At 40.7% G+C, this 19,071-nt stretch overlaps 1 long non-coding RNA gene across 1 annotated transcript in view; it reads left to right on the top strand.

Moving 5' to 3' along the window:
• Positions 1 to 862: 862 nt before the first annotated feature.
• Positions 863 to 19,071, top strand: part of LOC117286366 — a 270,367-nt gene continuing 252,158 nt past the window's right edge. The window contains exon 1 of the long non-coding RNA XR_004517525.1: positions 863 to 986. This is a non-coding gene — a long non-coding RNA (uncharacterized LOC117286366). The remainder of the gene's footprint in view (positions 987 to 19,071) is intronic.

Here is a 19,071-nt window from a genome sequence, read left to right as displayed (position 1 = left end):
GAGAGAGAGAGAGAGAGAGAGAGAGAGAGAGAGAGACTGCCAGCCTGGCTGCTGGGCAGAGTGTGCTCTGGGTTTTTTCTTTCAGGACATACGTGGGGACAAATTTTCTAGTTTTTCTGGTCAGGAGGATGGATTTGGCTCATTTATCTTATGTTTAGGCTCCCTTTCTACCTAAGTAAAGATAACTGTGAGACTATATCGTGTGCAAGCCAGTCAGTTCATCCATGGGCCAACCCATGATATTGGCAGTCTGATCTTGCCCTTTCATGACATTTATTGAGTGTTCACTGAATCACAGGGTTTCTGCCAAGTGCTTCAACAGCATTGTCTCATTTCATTCTGACAGTGTCTCACATGAGGAAGCTAAGCCTCAGAGAGATTAAATAAGCTTTTCATGGTCACATAGCAATTAAGTGTGTGAGTCAAAATTTGAATTCAGGATTGCTTGTTTCCAGTCAATGTAATCTCTTAACTTCTCTGCTATGCGTTCCTGGCTTTCTAAAGCATATGATAATTTACCCATCAGTTAATAACACCTTTCTATATGCCAGATGTAGAATTTAGAAGGGTACAATCTTTTGTGTTGGGGGCGGAAATGAATCTGGGTACTCTAGCTAAAGGAGTGGGAGTGTCTGAGCAGGATCTGAGGCATGTGGGACTTACCTTCTCACACTGAACCTTTGTCTTCATGCAGCCAATGCATTCTTCACCTCAATGTACTTGTGATCTAAGGAGAGAGAGAGAGAGAGAGAGAGAGAGAGAGAGCGAGAGAGAGAGAGAGTCAATATGATGAAATGTATTAGAGATTGTTTCATCCAAGGCCAAGCAATCTGTATACTTGTGCACCACAGGATGATCAAAATGCCTTCATGAGGAGGAGTGGACTGGGGGCTCCAGTGGGATGTCAGAGAAGCATCTGTAGAGAATTTGGAGATGGACTGAAGACCCAGAACCAACCTAGTCACTCATCTGCATTGTCAGCTTGGGTAAGTTGTACCTTTTCTCTGGAATTCAGTTTCTCAATGTGTAACATGAAAAGTTGTGCCTGAATGATCTTACAGTGGCTTCTAACATCTGGATTCCCTAGAGTCCTTGTATTCTGAGTTGAAGTCTAGAGGATATTCTTTTCAGAGGCTGGTTCTTCTCCTGGCAGCAGATTGGGCTGTGTTCTTTCATGGATCAAACTGGCTGCTTCTGAGCAGGTGTTGTTCACCTGGAGACTCAGGTTCTTAAAGTGCCTGACTCCCCATTCAGGAGACACGATGTCCAGTCTGATCTTTGGGAATATGGTTTGGCTTGTACTCTGGGTGCCCTGACTCCCTCTACTTGAGGTTCAGCTAAGCAAAATGAGAATGTATTGCAAACACATCAGTGAGAAAGCAGTCAACTACTGGTTTGTGCTCTTTTTTCATATCATCTTGTCTTTTCATTATTTGAACTACATTGGGATTGTGAATCTAATATGAAGCATGCTCCCTCTATGAAGATTGGTTTCTGGGGCCTACCACATTCTCTGTTGTCCCCTGATGTTTGTTACTTACTTTCTATCCAAACACTTACATTAGTTGGTTAATATTTAGTTTATGTGCTGCCCCAAATGAGTTATGCAATCCTGGGTAAATCACATCATTTCTATGGCCTTCATCTATAAAATGCAGATATTAGATTAAAGCAGTGGTCAATAAACCATAGTTCTTGAGCCAAATCTGGCTCATCACCTGTTTTTAAAAAATGTAGTTTTACTTAAAATTTAACCTAAAGTTTAATTAGAACATCCCATGATGAATGTAATCAGTATGTGCTGCAAACATGGAGTAATAAAACATTTTTAAAAAAGTACAGTAAGATAGAATACAAGACCAAATTAAAAAAACTAAAAAACAAAAAACAAAAAACAAAAAACTGTTTACTTACCTTCTATGGAAGTTTTCATGCAAAATGGAGTTAAGTAGCTGTGACAGACTCTACAGAACCTTCACAGGCTGAAATATTTACTATTTGGCCCTTTGCAGAATGTTTGCCAATTGTTGGACTAGAATTTTTTAAAGCTTTCTTCCAGGTTTGATTTTCCTGTGGTAAAATGAATCACATTCTTTTATTTACCCAACACATATTCAACATCTACTACTTCCTGCATATGCAAGGAACTGCAGATGTGTACAAGAATCAGTATCCTCCACTTCTGTTTGATCACAGTTATTTCAATATGACATGAAATTTCAGGTTCCCTCTGCCTGGCCTTTCCTCATTCCACAATGAATTCTAGCCCATTCTTTAATATTCCTCAGGAATGCTTTCCTGATGCTCCAAGCCAGGCATGTGCTTAGTATTCTCCATATATCAAAAGAATCATATCTAGTGTTCATCTTATTAATAACTATATTTATCTAATTTTATTGAAAATAGCCATTTAGTCTTTTGTTCTTCCTTCTTTTATTATAAATAATATGCCAGGCACTTTCGTAGGTCTGGCAATTCAGTCAGTAAATTACTGCCCAAGAGGCTTTCAAATTATAGGATAGAGAATGTTCAATTTTCTTTCTTCCAAATATGACAAACACCATCACTAAGATTTTTATCAAAGTGCCTCAAGAAGAGTTATATAACTGGAATGGATTTGTCATTTCCCACACTGTCTCTGAACCTGGATTAGTCAGCAGGTAGGCAGTGAGGTGGAGATTATCCTACCCTCAGACCTGGGCAAGTGTCAATCCTGTCCTACATTTCACACATTAGAAGGGCCTATGCTGGCCACTGTCCTCTCATGTTCCTTAGATTGAAATGTGTCTCCCTGGAACCCAAACCCCTGAAATTCTCTGCCTAAATGGCCCCTAGCCTTTCTTGTATCTGTCCTTTCAGTGTTGGACCCCATATCACTTTGTGCACCTGTACTCCAACGAATGGCCAAGGAAGGGCTATTTATGGGATCTGGTAATATGAACAGACACTGGATGGGGAGTCTAGTGCCATCATGTGTCTACCTGTAGGTCTACTTGTTTTAGAAGAAGGACTGGGAGAGAGGAGAGGAGAGGTATCATAGACCAAGGACTAGGGGCTGGAGACCTGGGCACTGGTGGACACTTTTCAATTCACACATAGCCTTTAAGATCAATATGAAAAAATTTTGGAGAAAGAGAAATCTTACGTATCTTTTACTTATCTTTCTCTAATTTTAATACTGAATACAATCATGATGTCATTATCAAAATAAATTATCATTGGTGTAATACTATAACTAAGCGATAGACTGAAAACTAGTAACTAATGCCTTCACCAGAAAGGCTCTTAGATCTGGTGACCAGCTCTTCCTAAGTCAGAACCGGTGTCAATGTCCAAGAGTTTGGGGTACAAACAGGAAGTGCCTTCTAGCATCATACCTACCATCCTGGGAAGTTAGGCTGACATCCCATTGAAGGGGTTATGTTCTGATTTTACCATGTAAGATCTACAAGTTTCTTCTATCAATGTCTTCTAGGTTTTAGGTACATTTCATGGGAAGCTCCTGACACTTAAGAATGAGAAAACTATGAATATTAGATTGTTGGATTTTAGGTTCTATCGGACAACCCAAGTGTTTGAAGAAGCCAGTGTTGTGTGCACAAGTACATAGATGCTTGTAGTCGTTTTTCTATTCCTTGTTCCCCCGATTCAGTCTTGCTCTCTACCTGCTGCAGAATGAAGACTCAGACTGGACTCAGAAGGTAATCTTGGTGAGCTCAACAATCAAGTTACTTCATCCTTTGGCATCTTGCTTGAAATCTGAGGGGAGAACAGTCTGTCAGACTTTTAAGATTTATTTCACCTCTGACTCTGCTGTTCTCTCCTCTCTGTTATCTTTAATCTGTTTGCACATGCTCATAGTCCTCTCATTTTCTGCTCTTATTTTCTCCTTTACTGAACTTTCTCTTGCAGTTTCAGTTTCTCCTGCACGTTCTCAGTGCCTCTGTCATCCAGTCCTCTTTTCCACCTCTCTTTACCCTCCCCTCCTTTTTCTGCTTTCACTCTCTTCTTTCTCCCCTCCCGTGTTTGCTCTCCTTGTCTCAATATAATCTTTGTTATATATCTGACCTTCATGGCCCACAAAATGCTTGTGGCAATTATTTCAAATGAGTGAGGAAAAAAGGAGGGAATTAAATCATAGTATTGGCAGCTGGCAATTTGCTTCAATAGCAGAAAAATGTCCCCGGCTTCCTTGAATATTGAAACATTGATGAAGAACAGATTTTCCCTGGCAGTACAAATTCCCTTCTGTCCAAGTTTGGCAGAGGGACTGGCTTGCTTGATGTTATTGTAGGCGTTTCAATGCTTTCTGTTTAGCAAAGTTGGAACACATTTCAACCAACCCCTGTATTGATGTAAAACTTTTTATTTGTAATGAGGGTGTATTAAAAGATATATACATTTCCATTGATTTCTGGCTCTTGCAAGGTCATGATCTGATGATGTCCAGGCAGTAAGTTCTGGGCTTTTCCACCCTTTCTCCATGGGGATTATGTTGGAATTTAGATGCTCTCCTTGTCTCCACCCCCTTGTTAGACTTCACTGATTTTAATAAACATTTTCCTTTCTTCAGTTTCCTCAGTGACATAGAATCACATGGATGTCAATTGGATGGGTCTTCCAGAGGTCACCTTTTTATTCCCTGAAAATGTTGACAAGGAACCTGAATTGGGCAGGGCTTTAGTGAGGTGGTCAGGATAATACAAAGAAAAGAGAAGTCAAACATAAAAGAAAAAAATGAATATAGAAGATAGTGATTTCTTTGTAATTTGCTCATGTACAGGCAGATACAGGAGTGAATAGACAATGAACTGAAGGAACAGAGTCACAGTAGTCAATTGCAAGGTCAGTGGGAGAAGTTGTGAAGGAAGGAGGAGGTGCTATGGCAGAGAGGAGCACTAGAATATTCTGGAAGGTCAGAAGCTATCACTAATGACAGAGGTCTCTTCTTTGTAAAGACTTTAATATGTTCTCTCAGGGTAGATTTATACTTTTATTGTTCAGTAATGTCCCTCCCTAAACCTCCCCACCCAAGTACAGCTGGACACAAGCCCATTGGATCAGATTCAAGGCAGTTATGGTTGCAGAATTCCAGAGTTGTCCTTTGCCAACTAGAAATTATCTAGTACAGGGGTCTTCATCTGGAGCTTCTGAGACTTCTGAGAAGGCCTTGAAATGAAAAACAAAATTGCAGATGTACCCCCTTTTCCAGAACAAGAAAAGGCATAGCTTTCTTAAAGAATATTTATAAAGGACAACACTACGATTCTCAAAAACTTCAGACTACTGGTTTAGTTCAGTTTCCACCTTAAATATCCAGGGGAATAAAGGCCCTAGCAAAGTGATGTAGCTTAACTGAGGTCATATAAGGTGTTATTGTGGTTCTTTCCATTAGCAGTTGATGCAAATGCCTGGGGACTTGTAGTGACTCAGCAGTCTAGAGTCTTCTTTTGTACATCATCATCTTTCCTACTAGGCCACTACTACCTATTTATATTTCTCTATCCATTCAGGCAGCAACAAAGGCTGTCTGTACCTGATTTTCTACCACCTACTTATGGGAACTGACAATCCTATACAGATAATTGAATAGAGTTGGTTTATACTGGTTTGCAGCTAACCTTCTCATCCACAATTTAGCAGCCCAAGTATCTTTCCTGTAGAGGCTCAATGAAAGAAAACTTTAAGACACAAGTTCAAATGGATGCTCTATGTCCATGGGTCCCTTATCTTCAGATTCATTGTGGATTAAAAATATTTGGGGAAAATAAGTATGTCTCTACTGAGCATGTGGAGAATTTTTTTTCCTGTTCTTGTTCCCTAAACAATAGAGTATGATAATTATTTGTGTAACATTTACATTAGATTTAAATTAATAGGCAACAGTCATCTAGAGATGAGTTACAGTATATAAGAGAATGTGCATAGGTTATATGAAAATATTATACTGTTTTATATCAAGCATTTGAGCATCTTTTGAGTTTTGAATCTGTGGTGGGTCCTGGAACCAATTCCTCATGCATACCAAGGGAGTACTATATATGATATTGTCTCCAGGGATCAGCACTTAACTACAACCTATCATGCATGTTTACTTTGCTACAGAATACATTGAGATTTATAATCAGTTGAAGAGGAGGTACATGGGCAGAGAGCACTTGGCAACAATTGATTAAGGTTTTCTGGTGTACAATTTCTCTCTGTGGATTCTGAATACAGCAGGGTATGCCATGTAGTTGGTGCAGGCTCCTTTCTCCCTGCCTGTGTGCCTGGTATAGAGTTTTCACAGGGATCTGTGAGCATTGTGTAGATATCAACGTCTTTACTGGATTGTGAACTCCCTGGGGCATGGGGTTGTATAACATACTATAGGGCAGTGATTCTCATTGGCTAATTTGTTACCCTATGGTGATGATTGTGCTAAATGACTTCTAGTGCGCAGAGTCAGGAATGCTGGTGAACATCCTACCATACACAGAGTAGCCACTGACAATAAAGACATATCAGCCCCAAGATATCAGTGGTGCTACCTTGAGAAACCTGTCACTGGGAATCAATCCCTGGATGAAGTCTCCAACAACTGTCACAAATATGTTGAGGGTTAATGTAGTCTGAGAGAAGCACTAACTGTTTCCATCTCATGGTGGACAAGTCAGGGAGTTTGCCCCTTGAGTAGAGTGGTACAAAACAATAACAAAAAATAAGAAATTTGAAAGAAAGTTTCAATCACTTGTTTTGCATCCCAAGAACTTTAATGAATCTATCAGCACCTGGAAAATATGATATTGAAATTTCCTTTCAGTCTTGGTATTCTAGAATTTAGTATTTCAAACTTATTCTAAGTAGGCAGGCATAAAAGCTATTGGCTCTTTGAATGGGAGGCCTCATTTAGGAAGATCTCAAGTTTTAGAAACTCTTCTACTCTCTCAAAGGAATTAAAATTCTTTAAACGAAGAATATTTCACCATTTGAGAACTTGCTTTAAGATAATAGACAGCCTACAAGTAGAATTTTAGGAATATTCTGCCTAATCAGCCATTTTCTTGACTGTTTGTTTTGGAGCAGTAACATAGACAAACTACCCTTGAATAGTCAGTATCAATACTGAGACATTTTTTTATTTCATCCCAAATCATTATTGGAAAAGTATGAAGGTTAGGAAAGGTAAAGAAAAGATGGTGCTAACATATGGGTCAACTCAGGAGGAGGTATGAGCTGAGATGCTAGGGAGAGAAGGTGCCCATTCCAGGGGAGATAGAGAGGCAGAGGAAAGAAGAGCTAAGAGGAGGATGTTTGGTGGACAGGGAAGACTAAAGAAAGATGCAGGAGAGTGAGCAGGAGAATGGAGTGAGGTAGCCTTATTATAGCCTTCCCAAGGGAAGGCTGGCCTGATGAGCATGGAGGATGAGTTTTAATGACATGATCTTGGAATAATTGAATCAGGTAGAGAGAGAGTATAAAGGCACAGGAAAAATACCTTTACATCTCTAATAGAAGTACCCAAATCCAAAAACTCATCACAGTCACCTGAGCACCATATAAAATGTGCAGATTACAAATCTCTATTCATGATTCTGTAGGCCTGTGGGGGAAGTCTGGGATTCTTTAGTTTGTACATATTCTCCAGGTGACTCTCAGGCTTGGGAAGCAGTACCCTAGAATAGAAAAAAAACTCAGGAGTTTCTTATGACCGAGGGGTTATAAAGGCACTAACTGAGCAGAAGTGGGACAGAGCTAAGTCATAGGAAAGGTGGAAGACATCATGACTGTCCTAAAGGAGATTGCAGAGTGATTCAGAAAAGGCAGAAAGTTGTTGGACATGGTGGTGCAAGCCTATAATCCCAGCATTTGAGAAGCTGAAGCAGGGGATTTCAGTGAGTTTGAGGCCAGCACAGGCTAAATAGTGAGTTCAAGGCCATACAGAACTACACAGCTTTTTTGAGACTCTGTCTCAAAAACCAAACCAAACCTAGCCAAACCAAATTAAATAAAAATAACAACAAGAAAAAACCAGAGGATTCAAATAAAAAGAGAAGCAACAGTGTAAATAATGCAGACCAAAATGCTGATAGGAATGTAGACAGTAAATGCCAGGCTCAGGAGATTTCAGTTGGGAGGAAGGACTCTATTCGCAGTTAGACTAGAGGCCATGTGTATTACACTCAAAATATTTGTCTATGTTTTGCCCATGTCCTGACATTTTGCAGAAGGTTGAAATTAAGAGTGGTGGACAAATTATTCTGGTGCAGAAAATGTCAAGGCAGCTCAACATTTAGGCTGTGGCATGGATAATTCTGGCTACTTTTAGTCAGATTGATAGTGAGAATCAGGGCCAACCAGTAGAGCAGAAATAGGTGAAAAACTTAAGTTTTAGCAGAACCACATGTAAATGGAGACCAAAGGGAATGTGGTTGCCATTAAAACTAAGACAAGTACTTTGTACAGAGACAAGAAGAAAGATACTTTGAGGGCTTCTCAGAAATCAGAAAGATCCCTTCCACTCTCTGCTCAAGAGAGCCCTTGGACCCCCTGTTCTAGAAGGACCTCATAGGTAATTGGTTCCTAGAATACATTTAACTATGCTCTGCCATTCAGATACTCAGAGGCTGCTGTAGCCATTGTCTAAGGTGTCCTGAGGGCAGCTGACCTTGGTATTATCTACATGATGTCATTTTTACTGGCATGCAGAATGCAAAGCTTTGGGGTCAAAAAGGCTTTCACACAGCTTTCAGAAGAATACCCAGGAGGCCAGACAAAAAACTCCTGAAAGGGCAATATATGAGCTGTGGGAATAAAGCCAAAGGTTCAGTGGAGACCCCAGGGACTCAGAAATGCCGGGAACATGAACATGGGATGTCTGCTGAGGAAAGCTGTAGCTTAAGAGAGAAGCCATATGGACTGCAGCAAGCAAGGTCAGAGGGGTGGGGTTGCCCAGGTTTTCTGAAACTTGTATTTTACCGCTGTGTGCCCTAGGTGCCAAATATGGAGTTACAGGACTTAATGTATACCCTGCTAGGTTTTGGACTTGTTTTGGTCAATAGTTTTCTAGCCCTCTGTTCCTCTCTTTTGGAATGATAATGCTTACTTCGTGCCATTGCACCTTGGGATTTTGTAACTCATTTTTGACCTTTACACAGGCACACAGCTAAGAGTTTACCTCAGAAGAGACTTAGAATTTCATTTTTGAAAAATGCTGGAACCATTCAGACTTTGGAGGAAGGAATTGTATTCCCAGCTCTATGAAGGATAGTAGTATTATGTTAGGAAGAATTATATACTTGCTATTGTTTTTATTTGGCCATTACATATGGTTTAAGGGGATGTGCTTAGGTATGAAGTTGACAAGGGTAGAATGTAGCAGTTAGGGAAATGTCAATTTGATGGACTTTGGGATCCATCTCAAGCATACTTTGGGGTGTGTCTGGGTGGGTTGTGGAGAAATGAACTAAGCAGCTTTGCTCCACTGTTTCCTTCTGCCATGTTTCTTGCCACCACCAACCAGCATGGACTGAATCCCCTTAAAACATGAGCCAAATTAAATCTCTCCTCCTTTACATTGTGGGTGTTGGGTGTTGTTTCAGCAATAGGAAAGCTGACTAATACAGCCTAGAAAATGGCAAATACGTGGTTACAGTGATGGGGTGGGCCAGAGACTCTCATGGTGAAGGAAAGGGAAATGTGGACTCTATCTGGAAGGACAGGTATGATTTCAGTGGGGGAAAGTCATTCAAATAAAAGCTTCAGGTTCAGAAAGGCAAGAAGATAAAGGAAGAGGTCATAGGGCAAAGCTGTGAAATATCCAGGCTATGGGCAAAGGCTTTTATTTTGGAATCAGGAAGGACATAACTAGGAGTCTCTTGGGAAATGCAGTGTCTGTATTCTGCAGGCCTCTCTTCCCTTCTGTCATAAGGATGCACCATTATATGTTTCAAAGACAGTCTTGCTTAAGACTGGGGCTTGTTGCTTCAACAATTTAGAGACTGGTAGGTACATTCATCACAGACAAAGGTCCTTTGGACAGGAGAATTTAGGAGCCCCTAAGGATATTGTGACAGCTAGGCTGCCGTCCACATGCTACCCAAGTAGGATTATAAGCTCATCTGCTGCAGATATTATAGCCCTGGTTACAGGGCTTTTTCTTCCCCTTAAAATGAAACCAATTAGATGGTTTTGTTCCTTAAAAACAGCCTTATAAAATATTTTACATGATATTAGATGTTTACCTCATACCATTTACAAAGTAAAAGGGCTACAATTGTATTAGCTTGTTTAATCTTAATGTGAACTCTTGTGATGTGTACTGTATTAGGTTTCTCCAGGGAAACAGAACCGATGAGGATTTGGCTCATCTTATTATGAAGGCTGGCAAGATATGCAGAACTGATGTCTCAGTTCAAGCCCAACTGACAGTTCTGCCTCAGAATAAAAAAGAGAATGTCCCAGTTCAGAGATTACAGTATTCAATAGGAGAATTTCCTCTTACTGAGCAGAGAATCAGGCTATTTTTATGTTCGACACCTAAACTGAATGAACAAAGTCCACCCACATTATGGAAAGCCATCCGATTTACTCAATCTAGTAGTTAAAATGCTAATTTCACCCCCAAACACCCTCACAGAGACACTTAGAATAATATTTGGTTAAATAGCTGGGTATCACATGGCCCAGTTAAGCTGATACAGAAAATAAACCATCACAGGTAGTATGAGGATAAATATTTTTATTTTGTAGAAGAAGTGAGGCACAGATAGGTCAAATCGGTTTCCAAGGTCACTTAGCTGGTGGGTGGCAGAGCTGGGTCTTTGATTTCTGTAGCCACCACATGACCTTTCTAATTTCTAATCTTTAAAAAATTTTTTTTCTTTCATTGAGATTATTGGTACATTTTGGGTATACAGTGCAATTACATTCATTATTGGGACCTTGTACCTTTACATGACAGGTCTTGATTCTCATTTTTTTCCCCTTGTCCCTGCTCTCCCTTCACCCCCTCCTCCCCTCCCCATTTACAAACACTTTATTTCCATTTTTTCATTTTGTCATATTTTTTCTTTTCCCTTATTACCTTTCCCCTACCTTTCCCATTTTCCCTACACCTTTAGCCCTTTTCTTCCTATTTCACATGGTCAATTATATCATTAGGATCTTATGTACTATTATAGTTTTTCACACCAGAGAAACTATTCGGTATTTACACATGTGTGATTCATTTATTTCACTTAGGAGTATATCCTCAATATGTATCCATTTTCCTATGAATGAATCTAATTCTAATTTCTAATCTTTACCATCTCCCTCCTTAAAGGGAGACTAAGCAACACTCTTATTGGCATTTAGTGGACCAAAGTAGAGATCTCAGACTTCTGGATTGCATGTCTCTACCATCACTTTCTTTGTTGACTGGAATTCTTTCATGAAGTGAAGCTTTGGAGGATGCCATTAAGCATTTTGACTATGATTCTTTATTTTCTAGGGGCAAGAGGGCTGAATGTGACTTTCATCAACTAGTCAATCAGCAATTTATGTCTGATTCATCTAAGAATGCAACCTTAGCACTGGGGCACAGGGTGGAGAATTTGGCCTGTGAATGCATCTAGATTAAGCTTGGTGTCATGTGCCACCGTAGGATGTTGCAAATAGCTGAAGAATAGCAGGAAGTTCTGAATTCCTGGAGAAAGTAGAGGGTTTCTGACAGGACTGTTTTACCTCAATATTTCCAATAGTGGGAACTTCACCACCTTACAGTGTAGTCCTATTATATTTTTAAGAGCACTTAAGGAACTTCCATATTGAAATCTGCGTCTCTTTATTTGGGAACAGCAGAATAAATGGTCTATTTAGTACATAAAAGCTTTTAGAATATTTGAAAATGATCATGTTTGCATGTTCTTCTCCAGGCTAAATACTTCCAGTTCTTTCCAGCATTCTTTTTGTGATTTGGTTTATATGCTCCTTATTTTTGGCCTTGTCTTCCCCTGGCTATATTCTATGTCCCCCTTTAAAAATTCATGTGTCCTAGCTGTATTCTGACCATGAGTAGAGTGGAATTATCACCTCCAGTGTTTGGAACACTAGGTATTTATTGATGTCTACCAGTTGCATTAACTTTCTTAAACGCTATTATTTATTGCTGTTTTCTCTTGCACCTGTGCCCAATTTAAATGATCTCTCCTGTATTTTTCTGCATTTGATTTTTAGTTCAACAGACTTTTATATTAAATTGTATTAATAGATGTTTTGTTAATTGTGAACCATATTTCAAACTGATTCTTCCATCTAGCACCTTTCTGCTCATTTGTAGCTAAGGGAAGAAGGCAAGAAGCATTGTAGAGCAAATCCTCTTCATTTACACCCCTACCTAATGCTATTCCGCTAGGGGAGGAAGAAGAGCAAAAAAGTGTTAGAACTATATATGAGAGAATTGGGAACCATAGCTTTTTTAGGGAAGGTTAGAAGCTAGGCTAATATACCAGGAGTAAGTCCTGGAAAAAGAGTACTGTGCTACATTTCCTTTTTCCATTTTTACTTGTTTCAGGATCTGAGCACAGGAATGCAACCTGCAGCTAGAGATATGGAAAGACATAGAGCAAGGAGTCCAATTTCTGTTCACTTTATGTACATTTCATGTTTCTTTTGGAGCTTAGTTTAATTTCTTTCAGACTCAGAAGCAATGGCAAATGCAGTCCTTGCCCTCAGAAATAAACCTGTGATGGTTTGGAGAAGAAGACTTACATATGGTGAAGCCACAACACACTGGCTAGGAAGGAAGACACATTTTTTCTAAGTGACATGGAACTGACCATGAGCCACAAGAAGGTCGGTGTAGGAGGACATGGAGAGAGACAGATCCCCAGGGAATATTTCAGAGGAAGTGGAAAAGGAGCTAGGTTCAGATGAACTTGGAAGAGGAAGAAAGAAGGAAAGGCTTTTCAGGGAAGGGAAGGGCGTGAACAAAGTGGGTGGTAGCGACAAAGATTTTGCAGAAAACTAGGGATGGAAAACAGACAAATTCTTCCTGGAGCAGTAGTTGAAACTCACTGAGGATAAATGCTTGTTGCAAGGACCTTTCAAAGACCCAGATCTTGGAACTGACTTGGCTTTGCCATTTCTGTTACCATCAGCTAAACCAGGATTCTCTTTATTTCCAGATTCTTTTTATTGTTATGATTAAATCAGTCTATGAATTTTAATTGATAAATAATTGTGTAGATTTGTGGGGCACAATGTGATGTTTTGATCCATGTATATATTTTAGAAAGATTGAATCAAGCTAGTTAATATATATACATCCTTTTACCAATTTAACTTTTTCTTTATGTGTGGTGAGAACATTGAAAGTCTTTCCCATTAATATTTTTGAAATTTACAGAATGTTATCCTTAGCTTTCATGGTCTGGATATGGATTGTCTCCTACAGGTTCCTGTGTTGGAGGCTTAGTCCCTGGTGCTGCAATGTTGAGAGGTGATGGGACTTTTAAGAGGTGGGTCTTACTGGGAGGTGGGTACTGTCCCTGCCATTTTCTGCCTTCTGTCTCACCATGTGATCTCTCTTGCCATTGTGATGCCAACAGCCCTGATGTGACACAGCCTGGGAGGACCTCACCAGGGTAGATAATGTGCTGTTTGGCATTCTAAAACATTGAGCTAAATAAACCTCTTTTCTTTATAAGTACTCAGCCCAACTATCTCATTATAATAACAGAAAGTGGACTAATGTATTAAACGTGGTCACCATGCAGTACAATAGATACTAAAACTCATTCCTCCGTCTAACTGAAACTGTGTACCTTTCCCCCATCTCTCTTCCTCCTGCCTCCATGAGGTAACCACCCTATGTTAGTCAGCTTTCCATTGCTGTGACAAGCTACCTTAAAGAAACAACTTAAAGGAGAAAAGATTTATTTTGGCTCTTGATTTCAGAGGTTTCAGTCTGAGGGTGTGGGAGAGTAAAGATGCTCACTTCATTGCAGCCAGGAAGGAGTGGGGGGTAGAGAAGGGGATGGGGAGAGGGAGGGAAGGGAGAGGGAGGAAGGGAGGGAGGGGGAGAGAAGAGGCACAAAAGAGGAAAGGGCCTAAACAATGAGAAAATAGAGACTTTTGTAGCTAAATGGATGCACATTGAGGGCATACTCTTAAGTGAATAAGTAGGACACACATGAGTAAATACCAAATAGCTTCTTTGGTGTGAAAAATTTAAAGTGTGGATGAGGTTCAAATGGTATAATTGATAATGTGAAATAGGAAGAAAAGGGCTAAAGGAGTAGGGGAAGTGGGAGGGGTAGGGGAAAGGAAATAAGGGAAAAGAAAAAAATATGAAAAATGGAAATAAAGAGTTTGTAAGTAGGGAAGGGTGAAGGGGGTGAAGGGAGGACAGGGGAATGAGGAAAAAATAAGAACCAAGATACCTCATGTAAAGGTACACAACCTCAGTGATGAATGTAACTGTATTATTTACCTTAAATGTACCAATAAACTAAAAAAATTCAGGAAACAGCCATAATAAACTTGTCAGATGATTAAAAAAAAAAAAAGAGGAAAGGGCCAGGGATAATATATAGGTCCTAATAAGGTCACACCTCTGTGGCTCACTCTCTTTAAGTAGGTCCCACCTCCTAAGTTTCCATCTTCTCCCAATAATGCCATCAAGTTACGAATTCATTCATGGATCATTCTAACACATGATCCAGTCACCTTCCAAAAGCACACTAGCTGGCAACCAAGCCTCAGCACACTGCCTTTGGTGGACATTTTAGAGTGAAACCGTAATACCACCTTTCCATTTTGCTTCTATAAAATCAGTATTTTTAGATTCCACATATGAGTGAGGTTATGCAGTATTTGTCTCTCTGTGCCTGGCTTATTTCACTTAGCTTTCTGTCCTCTAGGTCCATTTGTGCTCTTCATACCTTCTTTGCTGGTCTGCTTACACCACCTTCCAAACTCTCACCCAAGGACATGTTAATTTTTTTCGGTCATTGAGATGAGCAAGACGCAAAGAAGCACATGAATGTGGATATAGTTTAAAAGATTCCGTCCCATTTTCACTGTCTGTGGACTCGATATTTTGTCTCAGTTCTTTTGCTTGGAAAATATAGTAATAATATTTTGAATGATGAGTTAATAGAGAATAGTTAATTCATATTAATGTTAATATGGATAATTATTAACCACAAGTAGCAGCTGACACCTACTGAGTATTAACTAGAGAAGCAAGATTTACAGATGCTAGGAATTAAATATAACAACTTTCCAGTGATGTAGGTACTGTTGTCATCTCCATTCCATAGAGAAGAAAATAGAAGTGTATAAAGGTTAAGTAAATTACCCCAAGATACAGACATGGAAAATAGCAACACTAGGACTGACACAGACAGTCAGGTTCCAGGCTCTGCCATATTTACTATACTCCTCTTTATCATGGAAGATATGGACCATAATCTTCAAGGATGAATGGAAAGAAAGGGAAAATTTGAATTGATTCCAAAGATGTACCACCCCTTGTGTTAAGGCATTATACACATGTCATCACAATCCTGACCTCACCCCGAAAGGCAGATATGATTACCCTCATTTTACAAATGAAAGGAACAGATGCCAAATGAAGTAACTGGTTTTGGGCATGCAGCTGCTACAGTGGATCGTCAGATTTAAAATGAAGTCTGGTCCCCCTCCACCTGCCCCAGAGTCCAAGGGTTTCCATTACAAGTGTGAATTGGTTCCCAATGGTTCCCAAGCAGCTGGTATAAGAAGGGTGAATATGCACCACATGTGAGCAGAGAGAGCATAGAAAATTTTCCTAACCATTAAAAATCACAGCATTTCAGTCCACATGAAATAGCTGGACACAGCTGGAAGACAGCAGTTAGAAAGTATCTGGAGCCAAGGTGCTATTGATTCATGCATTAGAGGTTAAAGAGTCTGGTCTGATCTTTTGTGTTTATTTGCAAAGAATCTGAGAGAGTAGCAGACATGGCATTCAGCTACTGACTCCATTACCCTCATGTTACAAATGAAAATGTAAATGAAAACGTTTTACTGGCTGCATCAAATGACATCTACCCCTTTTGGTACAGTGTGGCAAAAGGCGATCCCTTCACAGTGACCTTTTTAGCCTAAGATCAGGTGGTAAATACCATCTCTGGCATCATCTTTGGATGTCTAAAGTGTATATAGGAGAGCAGAAATTCGATTTCAGTGGCTTTGGAAAATCTGATTGTTGGTTTCCCTTATCTGCCTTTCAAGATGGGAAAGGACATAGGGAAGGAAAGTAGAGACAGAGAAATGCTTCCGAGTGGGACCCACAGTTCCCAAAGTTCTAAAGTAAAGATTGCTGGACTCCTTCAAAGAGTTTCTGATTCTATGTGGGCTCAAGCATGTGCATTTCTAACCAGTTCTCAGGTTTTGCTACCTTGAGCATCACACTTTGAGAGGCACTGGTCTAGGGCTAGTAGCCCTCTGGGGTAGAAAGAGAAGCCCACCAACATTTTCTATTTTCTCTTGCTCACAGTGTGGCCTCAGTGGAGTAAGCATCACCTCCTCATTTTTTTTAAACTTCTATACTTGTACTGAACATGCCAGGTGCATCAGGTGGGTGCGTGGCAGAAAACGGCATTCATCCCAGATGGGGCAATGAAGTGGCTACTTCAGGAGAGTGGACAGGATGTTAAAGGAACACACAGGAGATCTGAGGCATCAGAGACTAGAAATAGGAAGCTGCCACCACCTCTAGGGCTGCAGAGCCCAGTGGAAGCAACAGAGTTTCCTGGCTTGGTGAGAGCCATGCTTGTGGACAGTGGACTGTTGAGGGGAAGTTGGCATCATGGAGGCACACGAGCACTGCCAGAAATGCAGCACAACAGGAGGGGACTTGCTTCCACCCTCCATTCACCTCCTGCAGTGCACGTTGGTAGAATCCAGCTGTGCTGTAGAAGGTAATAGGATAAAGTTTCCAGGGTCAGGCTCCTGGGGCACAGAATAGAGCAGAGATCTGGGGTAGGGTGAGGTGGGGGCCGAGTGGAGAGTAACCAGATAGTCAAGATTAAATTCTTTCATCCATTCTATTCCCTGTATACACTGTACACACTGTTGGTCCCTTTGGAAGTTCAGTAGAGGACAGCCAGGTCAAGAGAGAAGATAGACTTTACAATGCCTGCCACCATCCTCAAGCCCTATACGGTAAGTTAGGATCCTGATATTGTTCCAGAGGGTTTCAAGACACTGGGGCTTCTAGAGAGGCTATAAGGAAAGCTTTGGCTGTCTATCATCCTCATGCACCTTGGAATGCTTATGCCTTATCTCAAATAGAAAGGCAGCAATTCTACTAACTTTCTGTGCCTTCCAGATGGGGCAGGTTAGAAAAAGACTCAGCTTCTGTAGCAGGTTTAATGGGGGACTCTGAGAGAAGAACTCCTGAAGGTTGGGGGTACTGTGTGGAATGATTGGGGGAGGAGGGATCAGCACATCTCAAGCGATTTCCAAATGATAAGGAACATACAGGGCTTGGTGTTGGCTCAGAAAAACCTTCCTTTCCATCTATGGAACAATGAAAATGAAATCTCTTAATCCTTAGGAAAGAAAACAAAAAGAGAAGATGGGAAAACAGAAGGAAGAGGATATGTGTTTACATTTGAGAACTGTCCTGGAGCTGCCAGGCAAAAGGCTGTGTTGCTACTGGCCTGGCTGGCGAGAGTTTAGGGTCTTTATTTACCTTTCTGTGGCTGTCAGAATATTTCCCTGAGCTACACAGCAAGATCCTGTGTCAGATAACCCTCTCCATGGTAAGATAATATTCAAGAATGTTTAGGGCAGCTGTGGGTGGTTGACCAGCTCTTTTATAACCTGACATGGAAGGCAGTAGGTGGGAGATGAACTTGGAGGGGATCTCTCACCCTTGGAATGAGGAGGAGGGTCTCCCAAGCAGAGTGGACTGTTCAGATGACCTGGGCCCTTCCCAAATGTGTTAAAAGAATCCTCATCTAAGTTTCTAATTCCTTCTCTTCTTGGGAGTAAAAACAAAACAAAATAGAAAACTAAGGCCAGGGTCTGTCAGAGGATCTTTGAATCTTTAAAACAGGGGTTCCTGTGAAGTAGGGTCACATAGTTCTGGCTGGAGGTAGAGAAATAGACTCTTTGCAGTTTGATGGATTCCCTTTGATGGGTATTCATTTTCCTAAAGCTTGGTGTAGGGATCATGGCCTTACCCATCTCACTCCATGAACCCTAACTCAATTCTGGAGCCCACTTTGCTGCCACTGAGCTCTTTATCCCCACACCCAGCCTTCTTTATGCTTCCTTGTACTCAGGCAACACAGAAACAATGGAGAAGAATGCAAGTTTAGGCTGTGCATTCATGCCATGGAGGTCTGGAGGGGAAAGCTCTAGCTGGATCTCATAGAAGAGATGACACCATTGCAGGGACTTCTTTCCTAGATTTGGAAGTGCTTGGGTTTTGTCACGATTTTCTGAGACAGCCACTCATATTGCTCCCACAGCAGACCAGAGATCATGTGAGATCCCAGGAACTGCATTCATCTTCTGCTAGAGTCCGATTTAGGGAGACTTCATTTCTGCCTTTTTAATTCCCAGGGCTTATAAGAGGAGGTCTGGCCAGGTGAAGTCTCAGATCTAGTCCAGCCCCAATAGCCTGTGGGTCTCTGATTTGATTGCCATCCTCTCATAGTGTCTCGTATATCTTTAGGATTTACAGTTATGCTTTTAAGAGAAAAACAGGGATTTGGGAATCTGTCACATTTGAAAAAATGCATTTTCCTGATACCACTGTGGTAATTATGGAGGTTGGGCCATGAACACTACACACTGTGACTTTCAGAGAAGATTTTCTCTAGATAAGTTGGGGCAATACCTCATCCTTAAGCCTTGTGGGCTATGGTTGACGTTTCCATTCAGTCTATCATCTTCTGGCATCTTCTGACATGGTTTCATGAATAAGTCTGACCCCAGAGATAGGAGTTATCTTGACCCTTCCAAGTTGATTGTATGAAGCTGTTTTCTCTTTACACTGAGCTCTACATGAGATTCTCTGATTATTGGCAGAGCTAGGGGGATATGAGA

The sequence above is a fragment of the Fukomys damarensis genome, unplaced genomic scaffold (assembly GCF_012274545.1).
Source record: "Fukomys damarensis isolate Sample0158 unplaced genomic scaffold, DMR_v1.0_HiC HiC_scaffold_16, whole genome shotgun sequence".
In the NCBI taxonomy this organism is placed as follows: Eukaryota; Metazoa; Chordata; class Mammalia; order Rodentia; family Bathyergidae; genus Fukomys; species Fukomys damarensis.
This window is presented reverse-complemented; position numbering and strand designations above follow the sequence as displayed.